The sequence below is a fragment of the Symphodus melops genome, assembly GCF_947650265.1.
Source record: "Symphodus melops genome assembly, chromosome: 1".
Lineage (NCBI taxonomy): Eukaryota > Metazoa > Chordata > Actinopteri > Labriformes > Labridae > Symphodus > Symphodus melops.
This window is the reverse complement of record NC_136691.1, coordinates 20,753,996-20,769,513: the sequence shown is the minus strand read 5'-3', so window position 1 is coordinate 20,769,513 and position 15,518 is coordinate 20,753,996. Positions and strand designations below refer to the sequence as shown.

At 40.6% G+C, this 15,518-nt stretch overlaps 1 long non-coding RNA gene across 1 annotated transcript; it reads right to left on the bottom strand.

Annotated features, from left to right (window-relative positions):
• Positions 1–10,348: 10,348 nt before the first annotated feature.
• LOC306835871 lies at positions 10,349–12,753 on the bottom strand. The gene is made up of 4 exons (XR_013780705.1): positions 12,681–12,753; positions 12,119–12,211; positions 10,747–11,888; positions 10,349–10,625 (listed from the first exon to the last, which is right to left on the bottom strand). It is a non-coding gene; the product is annotated as an uncharacterized lncRNA (long non-coding RNA).
• Positions 12,754–15,518: the final 2,765 nt, after the last annotated feature.

The window sequence follows — 15,518 nt, the reverse complement described above, 5'->3', positions numbered from 1 at the left end:
GGGAGACGCATCCAACATCACTTTAGTTACTTTAAAACGCTCGCCTTTTCATTTTGCTCTCACTGGATCGATAACTTCACGCTGTAAAGACGTGTATTGTGAAGGTTTATGACTGTGTTTTGGGGAAAATGCTGCATCACAGCCGAGGGGAGTGTTGAGAGGTGATCTTCAGGTCAGGCTGCAGACCGGGGACGGGGGTCGGGGCTGCACAGGGCAAGAGACAAATAGAGAGGAGGAGAGTAGATTCATCGCTGCTGCTGCCACGCCATAATTATCTCCACTCTGAGGCTCGCCGGCCGACCATTCTGCAAAGCTCTCGTTAGACACTGTGCACTGTGTCTTTGTCGCTTTCCCTCTCACCCTTCTCCGCTCTCTGTTCCTGTCTCCACTCTCTCCTCCTCTTCCTCTTCCTCCTCTTCGTCTCAGCAGGCTTGCCTGAGTGTCGGATGTGGTGTCACTTCTCTCCTGGTGGGCCCGAGATGCGTGAACGGCTCTACTTCTCGACTTCATTTCTCGCGAGTGAAATGAGCACGAGCCTCCCAGGATATCTTTAAAAAAAAAATACAAAATAAAAAACAGTACAAGGTTTTGTGGTGACCTGCTACACTGGAGGAGAACGGCACTGGTGAGAATTTCAGGTGGGCCGAGTCCATCGAGTGTGTTTCCTAAAGCACCTCAGGGTGTGTGAGTCTGAGGACGCTCTCTCTTTTTTTGTTGTGAAGCAGCGTGAAACAAATAAAGAGACACTTTGTCTGTCTGAACTGCAGAGAGAACAGGAACCTGCTGCACCAGCTGTTTTGTGTGTTCAGACTGAGCCTGAATGTAATGTTGTGTTTACTGTCGGAGGACTGGAGGAGATTGCATCATTAAATAAAAGGCACTGTACCACACAAAGACAAGAAGAAGCTGCATTCATTTTTATGTTTTGACCTCATGGAGGAAGGACTGATCTAGACCCGCGCTCGAAAAATCAATATGGCAACATATAGTCATGTGCTCCTTGCCAGTACGTGGCAGATTTTACAGTATTGACACAAAGCCGGGATGGCAGTTCAGAAAGACACATTTCCCGTGCTACAGTTCCCAATAAGGCCACTAGGGGGAAATAGAAGCAAAACTAAAAGATGCAAGGCACGTTCCAGATTGAAACAAACAAGCATGGATAAGAAACTGAGCAAAACTTAAAGCAAAGATTAAGAAGTGTTCTCATTTTTACAAACAACAGGCAGCCTGTTTGGAAAAACATGGTAAAAACAGCAGCAACAGCACGACCAGTGTCCATGTACATATGACAAGAAGTTAGCAACAACAGCTAGGCTACACACGGTCAGTGTGTGAAGTCCCAGCACCGAATGACGCTTTCAAGTTAAAATTCCCCTCAACTTCTAAAGCATTTCTATGCTCTGTTTGTTAAGACTTGCACACATAGGCCACAGTTTATCTGAAAACAGGCGTCAGTCAGCTGCTTCGTGAGTGAGTCACGCTGTGTAACTTCTTCGTTCAGTACAGTATCTACAGTGCTTCAGTAGTTTACAGGTGTAACCATCAAGAGATTCTTGCAAAAGTAGTTCAAGTAGACCTGAGTAAAAGCAGACTATGTGTGGTTATTGATGTTTGCTTTGTGGTGTGTTTGACTTCATTAATTTCTGTATCTGTTCATGTGGAAATCATTTTTTATTGTATGTTGTGTCTTTAACCTCAGTGTTATTGCCTATCAACACCGTAACACTCACACCCATGTTACTGACTCAGTGAAATTCGTGCTGGTATTATTTAATAGTTATCTCTGCTTCGTGTTCAGCTGCACAATTTTTTGTGTGCGACAGCAATGGCGTCATTATTGGTCTCTGGTGAGCAGTACCTGACACTGCACTTTTTTATTGTGCTGCTGAGATCACTGTATAGTCCTCTACAGAGAAAGTCCTATGTAGGGATTGAAAGTAGTAAATGGAGATTTTGCCAAAGAGTCAGAACTATAGGATTAACATCAAATAAATGATAAATGACTCAATGGTCTTGTACCAATGGAACAAAGACATGTCTGCCATTAGTAGAGGGTCTTATTTAGTTGAATTGCATCAGAGAATATAAAACACTAATGTTGTTTCTGAACTGATACGAGACGTTGTTTAATCATAAAGGAGTGATGTGTAACTCTGACATCTAGTCTTTAAAATGGATACTGCTGCCCGAGCTCAAAACATTAGAGAAAGCTGCCCTCAAGCAGATGTGCATTCATGTTGCCATGTCATAGACAATGAAGCTTTAGTGTTTAGCCAACTGTGCATTACTACTATTAAAACTTTCTGTGTTCTAACCTCTCTCCTTTTTTCAAAATCATCTCCAACATTGATCCTAGTTTGAGCAGGTTTCTGCTGGTGGAGCTTATTAGAAACATGCTTCCATCGCTGTAAGACCAGATGGTTTTCCTGGCAAACCGAGGGACGTTCTAAACGGATGTGTGGGGAAGCCCTCAAACCACCTCCCCCTCTCTGGTCAAACAAGTCCAGACCATTCAGGATCAAAATCTAAACTTAGAATAAGGCTTCTACGTTGTTGTCGAGAAGCCAATATGTTCACATTGAATGTGTCCTTAATGTCTGATGATAATGAGACATCAGTACATCATTTTACATACCTTAAAGAGTGTTCCTTTAAAACAGAACAAAAAGCTAAAACTTGAGAAAACTTCAGCAGAGCTCGAGGGAACTACAGTCTGGTTGTAATAGTGTATTGGTTACACTATCGTAAGTATTACATGTCAAAGTTTCATCCAGTGTTTGTATAAAATATAGTTTAGTGCAGCTTTACAATGGAACAGAACGTCGTTAAAGTAATTGGAATATATGTTCCATTGTTGTACGGGTAATTTCATCCCAGCTTGGTTTTCATTATTAGGGAGCAGTTGTGTTTGTTGGTGTTTGCTATAAATGTATGTGAGATACAGCTGATCACATTTCATATCTCATTAAACTGAGATTTACACAGAGATGCTGCAGACATTCTATATATTGTAATATGGCTGCGTGGAAATCTCATTCACTCTGCCAGATGCCTCCTGCCCTTGTTTGTGAGCGCTGAAATTGAGGTTTAAATGGCTTACGGCGCCCAAGGAGGTCCAATGGATTTCTATATCCTGACAAAACATTTGTCCTTTCTGCAGTGCCAGCGCTGATCTGACAGGCTTTACTGTAGCTCTGTGAACACCTGAGCGGGCCTTGTGAATACAAATACATCGCTACACCTCGTCTGTTTCATCCAGGTTTAGCCTGACTGCACGCCGCGCTATCTGTTTAATCTGCAGAGCCTGAAGTTGTAAACTCAATAAAGTAACCTCTGAGAATGTGTACGGCTGTCTGCTCTTAGTATAACATTTGGGCTTTGGAAATCTCAGCAGAGCAGGAAAAAGTGGGACTCCTCAACTTTTCCATGTAAATCAGATCAGGATTGTATCTGTTGTGCTTCTCCATAGTAAAAACACATTTTGATTTCTCTAAAGTACCACACTTTTTGGTTTACTTTATTTATAACCTTTTGCAACACCTTGCCAAACAGCAACCATGAGGATTTAGTTTTGCTCTTCAGTTTCCTCGTTAATTTTTATTCAACCTCTCTGAGAATTGATGGAAACCGTAACTTAGCTGAATTAGAGGATGTATTTATATCAGGGTATGACCTTGAGTGTGCCACTTGTGAAATAAAATTGTAATTGTAATTGTAAATAAAAAACATTTTTCCTCTGCATAGCTTCCTTGCAGCAGATTGTTCCCATAAAATACACATCAGAACCTCGGCTGTAGGCATATGATTTGCTTTCATAAACAATAAAAGCTTTTTTTTCTCAATCTACAAAAACTTGCAAGAAAAAATGACACTTTACTGTGCTGAAGAAGGTTTGAAAGAAAGAAACAAAATCAGGGTTTTCTAGAAAGCTAGTTTTATAGGTAGAACTCTGTTCATGTCCCATGTGATACAAAAAGTCCATCCACTCATAGATTTATTCATCCATTGGTCCCACCATACATACGTCCAACAGTTTGTTCCACCTTTTATACATCCAACCATTCAGACGTCCATCCATTCACCGCCCACATATTAGTCCAGCCAAGCATCCATCCAAAGATTCATCCATCTATTTGTCCCACCAAACCATCCATCCATCTATTCAACCATTTATTCGTCGTTCGTCCACCCATTGGTCCATCCATCCATTCACCTGTCCATCCATTAAAAATCCTAAGCAAAATAGCAGCTACCCATCCAGGATCCAAACAAAAGAACAGGTTTTCAAAATATACAGCAATTATATGAAAATCATCAAGAAAAGGATCAACATTATTATAAAAGCTTAATTATGAACTTGATTTGTTCTGAAAAACAACAACACTAAATCAAGTGAACACCACAACACCTACCATTAAGAGTATCAAAAAAATAATTTGACCGAGGTGACGTAAAGAACAAGAGAGTCCTGAAGTCTATTTCAGCCTTTTCATTGACCATCATTGATGCATTTGCTGTTTTACTACTTATCGCCACAGTCTAGACTCATTTTAGCTGGTATCCAGGAAGTGTGGTGGCTCCTGCTGGAGGTGAGGCCTCCCTGCTGATATACCCCTTCCCCCTGGCTCACAGCTCGTCCTCCTGAGTCATATCTCAGCAGCAAGTGGAGACTTCACTCCCCGAGGAAATGCTCAAACTTATTCCACCAGCGACGGGGCGACAGCCAGTGCCTGTGGAGGGTGAAACGCTGCCGGCTAGTGGAGCTGCTGAGTCCCAGCCCTTCATGTTTGGAGTTGATTGGCGTGCTGCTCTGAATGAACAAAGAGTGAGCGGAGATCAGAAAATTTGGAAAACAAAGCTCTTCTGATGGGACATGTTTACACCACATGCAGGAGCCGCTGGGGTTTATTTGATGCCGGGGCAGGCTAATTGTGGAGACAACATTTAAATCTGTGATAATTACAAGTGATCTAGGGTGAAATATAATAATGAGGAATTGTGCCCAGGAGGAAAGAGGATGAAGCTGTATTTCATGAGCAAACCCAACATGGCAGCTGGTCGGTCTGTTGATGTGCTGCTGCGGCATCACATTGCTGATCTCAATAAGCAGCATTAAGCAAATTACCTGTGAAAATGGACGGTCATTGTGCAGCTCTAGGCAGGACTTCTTTCATCTGATTAGAGCATACTCCCATTAATCTGAAAGGAGGTTGTTTTTCACCTCGCTGCAGTCAGAAACACATCACAGGAATGAAAGTGTTTATTCATGATGGTGGGTTGAAAAGCGACGAGGTTATAAACCCCGGTCACACTCACAAGTATGTAGATTATAACCAAGGCTGATAATGGCCTCTGATACTCACACTGTCCAACCCACAATTATAATTCTGTTGTTAGCAGATGTTCATTTACTTCCTCTGACAGATGACATAATGCAGTGGTTCCCAAACATTGCAGAGCACCCCTATAGACTGTAGCTTAGGCTCTGACAACTTGTCTTAAACACTGTAATTATTACAATGGCAAACATACAGCTTCTGACTTTACCTATTTTTATTCAAAATTATTCTTTTTCCACGTGAGTTCATTCAATCTGTTTTTTTTTTGTGAACAGTCTTATCAGAATCAGAATCTTTTTTTATTGCCAGCTACAGAATTGGTGTATTTGGTGCAAAATAATTAAAACAAAGGATGAAAGCAAATATAGTAAGACTATAAAACAGCAGTGTTTCTGCTGGCAGGGAACTAAAATGGAATAAGATAAGAATATAAAAAGCAAAATAAAAATATATTATAGAGGGGGCGCCGATAGCTCAGCGGCAGCGACAGCGCGCGTACCATGTTGTGAGGCTTTGCTCCTCGCGCGGGCGGCCCGGGTTCGCGTCCGGCCTGTGGCCACTTTCCCGCATGTCTCTCCCCACTCTCTCCCCCTTTCCGACTCTATCCTCTGTCCTATCAATAAAGGCAAAAAGGCCAAAAAATAAATCTTTAAAAAAAAAATATATATTATAGAATATGTAGGTGCGATGGAGGAAGTGTGCAGTTGTGCGGGTATGTGTTTAATCTATGTTGCAATAACTAGGAGTTTTCCAAAACAGAGTGCAGACAGACAATATTCAGGTCCAGTCTGGGTAAGTGTAAAAAATTATCATTTCAAATTATAAAGTGTTCTGGAAATATTACTCAAATAAGCGTATGATCTGCCAATTTCATTGGAAAATGTTTATTGCAGACATTTTTTTTTAAACAAGCAAAATATGTCCCAGAAAAAGGATTTTGAAGAATTGTTTGCTCGATGCAGAAAGAAGGGCTTCAACAGATTATTCATGGAGGTTGCAGACGTCTTAGAATGAAGTGTGGCAAATCTTTAAATTCGAAGAAAAATGTTGTTTCTATATTCAGGCTCTGCTGAAGAAAGCAAAAGGCGCTGGGGCACTGGTGCGCACACCTCGATGTAGAGAGACTGTGGTTCTCATGGTGGGCGACCCAGGTTCGACCAGAGGCTCCTTTCCTGCATGTACGTACTCTCTCTCTCTCTCTCTCTCTCTCTCTCTCTGACTTCACTGTCCTGTCTATAAAATAATGACAGAATAAAGCCCCAAAATAAGCGTTAAACAAACAAAAAATCAGGAGGCCCTCTTATAAACTGTATTTATTTGTCAAAGTCATGTTAAACCGTCTGTGCGATGTTAAAACAGTTCTCTGTTGGAAAATAAACTGCTTTAAACAAAGAGCTCTAATATCTTATTAAGGGAGTTAAAACTAGGACTGTTTAGATGAGCAGACAAAATGTCTTTGCATCGATTCAAGATGCTTCGGTTTCATCCTTGCAGAGGTCTGTAAACCTGTGACTGTCAGTGAGAATCAACAGACAAGTGAGGTGGAGAAAAATCTCCGGTGTAATCAGATGGACTGTACTTCTGTTTGATCTCCCCTCTATAATCTTGCTTGTTACCATTCTGCCCCCCGTAGGGAAGCTGCAGAATTGCATTTTGAACGTGCAGCACCTTCAGTTCCCCATCACTGCAACAGGATGAAAATCAGCGAGCCTTTTTTTTTAACGCTGCGGGGGAAATGTTTTCAAAATGCTCCTCTGTTTGAAGAACAAGCTGTAGACGTTGAAATATGTATCATATGTGACAAAAAGAAACAACCAGTCAGTTAGTTTGCAAGAACACTGAGAACTGACTATAATATTAAATCTTAATCTAATGTTTGCTTAAAGAAAGTACTGATAACAAAAAGAAAATGATACCAGCGAGGGACTGCAAATAAGATCACCACGTTCTCAGCAAAACAAAGAAAAGTTTGATGTTGAGAGAAGTTCAGTTGATTTCTTTCTTGTTTCTTGGACTGTTCCCTTTAGGTAACTGTGCAGTTAAAGGAGCAGCTTTAGTCTTTGTGGCTAATTATCAGCTATATAGTCCGTGGCCTAGTGTTGGCAACCTAAAATGCATTAGTTGAAAATGAAAATACAATAAACAACATTACATTTATAATTACAGCAGGCCTAAGCAAAGTGTACATCGTCCCTTCTGTAAAATAAACACAAACCTTACAAGTGTCTCAAACCAAAGCACAAACTGCTTCACTGTACGGTCAATCAACACAAGTGTTAACGATTAACATTAACTTAACCCACATTTCCTCTCGTTGCTTCATCGGTGTTGTATGACTGTGTTTGAATGGGATTAGTTAGGACTGCTGGACTCTTTACACAGCGGCCTCTGTGTCGGCGTGACCTGAGGTGTGAAAACACTTTCAGAAGACGAGAAAATAACAACACGACCTCAAGTCTGTTTACCATTCACAACTACACAGACGTCTCTCCTAAAGAAATCAGGAGGAGCTCGTGGCAGCTTGCTTTATTTCTGTGATAGAATGAGGTGAGGTGATAAAATCGTGATTTGTGAACATTAATTACTACTGACATCTTCATGGGGAACAATGACTCCATCAGATAACAGAAGTGCCACACCAGAAAACAATGCAGATTCTGTCACTAATGAGTAGAGTCACATTTCTTCTTCTGCATGTCTCACTGAGTCCCTCTTGTCTGTTTATCAGTCAGCAGAGAACTGTGAGGAGTTGACAAAATCATTTTCTAACTATCATTTATTTATGAGATTTCTCTCCCCCTAACAGTGGAAATAATAAGCAGAGATGCCCTGAGAGAAGAGTCCCGGTGTAATTGGTGCTGCTTCGTTCTGATGTGTCAGTCAGCTCCAGACTTACAACTTCATCCACTGAGGCTCAAACTGTGACGCAGCTCTTCCTGCTGACAGCTTCTGCCTCACACTTTTCACAGGACACAGCTCCCTCCATCATCAGTTTGCAACAGAGGCAGTAAAGAGGGGAGTATACACGCGTTCCTGATTGTCTTTCAAAGTAACATCAGGTTTGTATCCAAACAGGAAGTATACGTCTCTTAGCTTTAGACCAGCCTTTTTTGAGAGTTGTCTGCGAGTAGATTGGTAAAAAAAAAACAAATAGGGTTTTAGATAAGATATTTTAAGATTGTACTGTCTGCGATTGACTCAAAAGTCTAGTGGAGAGTAGCATTAAAGTGTTTCCAGTTCTAACTCATGAATAAATATTATTAGCGTATTAAATTGGCTGTTTTGTGGTGTTTAAAGTGGTGTTTTAGGACCTGGCTAACAGAACGTGGCTGCGATGTCATGATCTACATCAAAAATGATCAGGGCGGTAAAATTGACGAGGTCATGGATGGACTTTAGATGAAACAACAGAGAAGGTGATTCAGAAGCAGCAACAACAAGTGATTCAACGAGTCAACATTCACACGAGGTCATTATGTGACTACATGGAATTTAGTGGAGTGTGGATGAGGAGGATCCCAAACCTCCTTCAATAGGTGAGAATTTAGTCAAAGCCGCTGCAAAGGTTATGGCTAACGTTGTTTGGGGGGAAAGCAATAGATGACAGCATCAGATAAATCTATGACACATTAACGCCGAGGACAGATGGACGAGTCAGCTGACATTAGGAATGAGGCAAATCTGCTGTGTTTTGTAAGGTACATTTACGCTGGCCAAATCCATGATGAATATTTTTTCTGTCGTTCCCTGCTGAACAACACAGCAGGAGACGGCAGTTTTGGAGTCAGTTAATAATTTAATGGTGCAGAATAACATCCATGCATTTGCACAGACGGTGCAACTGCAATGACCGGCAAACAAGAAGGTACTCTCAGTGAGTACAGTAGCACCATCCCCCACCACAGCATGCTGTAGCATTCATAGAGATCAAAGGGCAAAAAAATGCCCCAGTGCCTCAAAGCAGGACTGGACGATGCTGTGAGAATAGAGAATACAGTCAAAAGCAAAGCCCTAGTTTCATATATTTTTAAAGCTCTGCTTGAAGAAATGTGGAGCGAACACACAAAACTTATTTTTCATACAGTAGTTCGCTGGCTGTCACGTCGTGAAGTTCTCCCCTGATTGCCAGGAATTCAGCTGTTTCCCAGCGCTCGCAGATTTTCTCCTCGCTGCCAAAGGTGAGCTGCAACACAGCAGTGAAGGAGCATCTGCAAAGCAGTTAGGAAGATATTTCCACAAATTAGGCGCAGACTTTGTGGATCAGAAATCCATTCAGGGACAAAACGCACATCCAGCATGTGAGTTCAAAGTTTACACCAAGAAAACTTGACGGCCTTCTAGACACATCACATCTGATGGGACACTGAAGACGATTTTCAGAAAGACGAGTTTGACAGATTTTTGGGTTCAAATCCAACCCAAGCCTTCTGAGCTTGCCGACTCTCTTCTGACTGTACTGATGCTCTTTCCACACACAGACAGACTGAACACAAAGCAGTGTAACCGCACTCAAAAAAATAACTCGTTGGCTGAACATAATACAATTATGGAAAGGTTTTCCACCCAAGTAAAATGCTTTCAATTTGCGAGAAACAATTGTGTCGAGTGCCCTAAATGTAAATATGTTGGGTCAACATGATGTAATTGCGTTACTATTACTTAATTACCAGGGTTCAGTGACACTAGATTTGTAAGGGTAAATGTAACCTAGTGACGTAATTTTCTTGGGTAATTTAAACTTGAATGATATAATTATGAGTTACTTAATTTAATAAGGTAGTTACAACTACTTTTAAAAATAGTACAGTTACATGAATTAAGTGTGCTGATCCAACAAAACAAAGTTAAGTTAAAAACCTTTACGCTAAGGGGTTAACTTTTAATCATATGAAAATTAATATAGTAATTATTCAGACATATAATCATCAATTTACACATGTTAACCTATATACCCCCAGCTGGTGTTAAGCTTAGAAAAGAAAAACACAAAGCAAACTGGATTTGTATCAGAAACGGCAAAACTGACTTTACTGCTTGAAAACATGTTGCTGTGAAAATACAAGCAAACAGCCAAAAACGTCAATGTCCAACAGTTTGTCTTGTTTTTTTAACAGACATGACAATGCACAGACTGGCAAGTAGAAATTGTAACTGCTGAGTTATTAAATTGCAGCACGCTGTCGAGACTGCCCTCAGTTAACATCTGATATTCATCAACATACAAAATGAAGAAAAATGTGTTTAACTGACATGAATACATTTATAAGACTAGATTCTTGGATTCTGACAAGCCATACAATTTCCAAATGGCTTTTGAGAAATCAGTCTGCAACAGGGGGTCCCTACCCCGGTCCTCGAGGGCCACTATCCACCATGTTTTAGATGTTTCCCTCTTCCAACACACCTGATTCAAATGATCTTCTCATCATCAAGCTCTGCAGAAGCCTGATAACGATCCTGATCATTTGAATCAGGTGTGTTGGAAGAGGGAAACATCTAAAACATGGTGGATAGTGGCCCTTGAGGACCAGGGTTGGGCACCCCTGGTCTGCAACATACATCCCTATACACCAGGGGTGGCCAACCCTGGTCCTCAAGGGCCACAATCCTGCATGTTTTAGATGTTTCCCTCTTCCAACACACCTGATTCAAATGATCAGGATCGTTATCAGGCTTCTGCAGAGCTTGATGATGAGCTGATCATTTGAATCAGGTGTGTTGGAAGAGGGACACATCTAAAACATGCAGTTTAGTGGCCCTCGAGGACCAGGGTAGGCACCCCTGCTATACACATACAGATTTTAAGTGTAAACCATTTAACAATTTAAACAACATTAAGCGTCTGCATTTAGAATTTTCTGATTACCAAAAAAAAAACAAAAAAAACAAATCAAAGCTGGTTACAAAGTTAGATACAGAATATGGTCCTGATAACTGAATGCAAAGAAAAATGTTTGACAAACTGAAAAATCATCATCATGCATCCTTAAATTTTAAGTGTCAAAGTAGTTTTGTTTTGAAAAGAACACTTGTTTTTACCTTATCTTTTTTTTAAAGAAACATTTCAAAACATCATATTTTCTAACCCCAAAATAGCAACAGTTGGAAGTATTAAAACATATCAACACAGCTTGTTTGCTTTTTTAAAAGCAAATACTCAAACTGAGTACTGCTTCAAATGCCTTCCCATAACAGTAACCCCCACCTGTAGTTTACTTTATTGAGCATGTCTAACGCACGTCGAGTTTTCAGTGCTTGATTTTTTTTTGACAGTCTGTTTTCATCAAGCTCCATGATGATTTTCTGCAAAGCTTCGAAGGTGTATCTCAGCTCAGGAGGGTAGCTGAGGTTAAGAGCGTATGCAAGAGCAAACAACATCACGATGGCAAGTGGAACATTTCCCAACTCATCCAGGACTTGCACACCTTCCAGAACAATACCTACATTTTCAGGATCATCATCTGGCTCTGCACCTTCTTTACGAATCACAAAGATTCCAAACGTCGTCTCCATCATTGCGGCTTCACTCCTTTCACCATCTGTGTTCTTCAGAAACAGGGCGTGCACAGAGTATATATATTAAGATATGTTATTCCAGTCCTATTTTTTACTCGCATATAAATGTAAAAATGTATCACATATACTTCGAGTAAAACAGCTATAATTTATTCAATTTTATGTCAAAAATTACTTTACTTTGTCTATATGTAAGTACATAACTGGTTTGTTTATAGATGTAAGAATAAGAACAGGAAAATAAAAACTAAGTTACATACCACGTATTCCTTCACAAGGTTCTCAGGCTCTTCATTCAGGTACACACACAGGGCTTTGATGATGCACTCTCTCCTGACATCAATGGCGTCGGTCTGAGTATGTAAGCCAGACAAGAACAACGATAAGGAAAAACCATTTTAATTAACAGGTGGAGAAGATTTCACAAACATAATGCAACTCTTGATTTACATTTTTTTATGATATGTGAACTTACAATAGCCACGGGTGCATCAGTTTTATGTCCAAGCAAGACAGCGAACGACATCAGACTGTGAAGAGCTTCGCAGCGAAAGAAACTGTCGTATTTACACTCTCAAAGAAACCTGGCTGCACCACGAGTACTGTGGTCCAGCTCGAGTAGCTAATGCTAATGCTACCCGCGCTAACAGAGAAACTCCGCAAATTCGTCGACGCTAGCTAGCTAACTTAATGCACCCTAATAAAACACTCGGTAACGACAAAAAACATCCAAAATGCAAAAGATGACAATAACTAACTGTTGATAACATTTCTGCACCCGTATTGTTTTCTGTTCGATGGATGATAAAGGATTAAACTTACCTTCTCCCTCACGTGCTGTTCCCTCTCAAAATGTCAGCTCCTCTTTGCCAGGGAGACGCCTTTGACCTTGGCCTTTGGTTGATATAAAACAATGAGGGGCATGTCTAATTAGGGATTTGCACATTACTGCCCCCGTCTGGTCTGGAGTTGTAAGCAGACGTGATTTGCAATCTTAACCCATTAGAATTATGTTGCGTTAACATAAATGAGTCTAGTAAATTTTAAGTTGCTGCATGTTATGCTAAAACTACATGATTTAAAAGTGTTCAACCACAAAGCATGATTTTATATAGTAGAAGCTACGTGTTAGACTTACATGGCTGTAACAGACACCCATGTTGGTTTTTTTGAGTGCGAATCAATGTGGAACAGGATATGAGACTTTTTCACCATAAACTCTGAAATATACAACTGTTGTATACCAACTATTTGAATGAATGTAAGACTCCCAAACATCTCTCTCTGCAAGTTGTACGGACAGGATGGAGGTGCAGCACTTTAATTGTCAGCGCACAGCCTGCACTTTTCGGCCAAGAATAATCACTGGGTGGATATGAGGACTTACTTAAATATTATTGGAATGCCCCTTTAATCGTACATTAGTCCCACAGAGTGTGTGATAGAATTCAGAGAGACCACAGAGTGAAAAATAGTTTTAATACGACAGGAGCCATGGCTCATAAAGTAATAAGTGGAGAGAGTGTTGTTCAAGGGGAACATCCCAAATATTCTCCATTACCGTGTAATGTCTGCGAGTCTCCAGGAGAGCAGCAGATTAAGATGAGCTCAGCGGCTCCACCATTCTCCACTGTGAGCTCTTGTTAAGATGAAACAGGTAATATACATAAGAGACTTTATCAGATCATTTTCTCTTTTTGAAATCATTGCTTTTGTCACTTTCACTTCCTGGGTAACAAGAGTACCCCATGCAGTCAAGATTCTCCTTTCAATTATTTCCAGTACAGAGAAACTATGGTCTGAATAATCTGCAGTGTGCCGAGTGGCCACAGCGGGCTCCTCAGTATTCTGCTTTCCAAATGAGAGCCACTTGTCAAGGTCACAAGACTCTTTCTTTTTCATTAGTCCCCTGACAGGCACCTCCCCCCCTCGCACCACCACCACCATCCTTCATTGGAACAGCTCCATCTCTTGTTATTGGTGTTTACAAAGATCTGCAGCATCAGTTGCCCGCAGACAGCCAATTGAATATTTCACCCCCTGCATCCTTTTAAATGACCATGTAATGCCACCGCTGCTGCCTGGATGTGATCAGGAAGATTTTTCTTCGAGGCACTTAATGGGGACAACGATGCCTCCAGTCAACATCGCTTCATCACATTTTCCCTCCAGTTTGCAGACTTTGTATAAAAGTGTTGTACTGTCATATGGAAGGAAAGTTTGAAAGCATAAACTAAAGAATATGATTTTGTTAGTGCTGGCAATGGGTTAAAAAAATACTCCAACTGAAGGCATCCATGCAGATGCTCTTTTTAAGATTTTGGTTGAAATTGTCTTTAGGTCCTGACAGACATTAGTAACTCATGTGCTCTGAAAAAGGAACAAAGAAAATCTGTCATCTGTAGCAGCTGTAAACACATTAAAACTTCGACCAATGTCTGCCATGAGGTACCAATCTGATGAACCAATCACACACCTCCCTGTCTCCCTGTTCACTCTCCACCCCTTTGCATTATCACATCAGAGACGACAGACATACTATGAGTTTGTTTTTGGCTGTTGTAAGTAGTACGACTTGAAATTTTGGTTGACCCCGGCATCCTTGCTACCAGATGGGATCACTCTTTAGAACTATCAAACATTTACATTTCTAAATCGCTTTTACTCTCATTTTTGATAGCACATTTAAAATGACTTTTGTTTTTGCATTTTTTAACATCGTTTAGTATGCTTTTATTTTGTATTATTTAGTGTCTTAAGTTTAGGGCACTTTACTTACTATATACTGCAGATACAAACTGCTTTTATTTTGAAAGAACGTAAGGCACTTAAAGTCAATCAAAAGTTGAATAATTAAATGTGAAGGCACGTAGCGTTACATGTGGTGATAATTCCCAGTAGAATTGAAAGGAATAAGCTTCTGGTGTGTGGACTTAGTTTTTCTCATGCCTGTGGATGTTTTTAGTCCAGCACCATGTACTCAAGTTTTCAGATGTGCATGCTGTTTAATATTTGTCTGACTATTTACCTAACCACAGAAAAGTGAAAGTGAAACTTTATTACTTTTGACTCGTAGCCGCCGTTAGTCAGTTTACTTTTTTTACATGTATGATGATAAAGTTTAGCGTTTTCCTCTGGACCTTGTTTTTTAAGTGAAAGAGGATCCCTGACTGTGCTGCTGTGTTGACCCTGTGTATGAGAACATGTTGGGTATCCATGTTAGAACTGAAAAGATGTGACAATACTTTCTCAGATAAACCGTGGCATTCCCTGCCTGTTTTGCCCCGTCAGTCTCCTCTGTTTGGAAACTTTGATGTCGTTATCTGCTCCTGTAATATCTCTTTAATCTGCCTCTCTCACACAGTGTGTTCCTGCAGAGGGGAGCCTGCCCTCATTGTGTCACACTGTCAGAAACACTAAATGATCTGAAAGTCATCCTGAACTTGTGTTTTGCTTCGCTTTTCATTTTAAACGTGTTTACTTATTCCCCAGGTGGCACCAGGATAAGTGTTTCCATCGGTTTGAATTCCATCGAGAGCGTTTAGTGCCTCACACTTGATCTGATTGCTAAACACATCTGAAACAAGCGAGACTAATTACAGCTGTGTGTCACCTGACGTGTGATGAGGTTTCATTAGCGTGATGGCGATCATATATCTG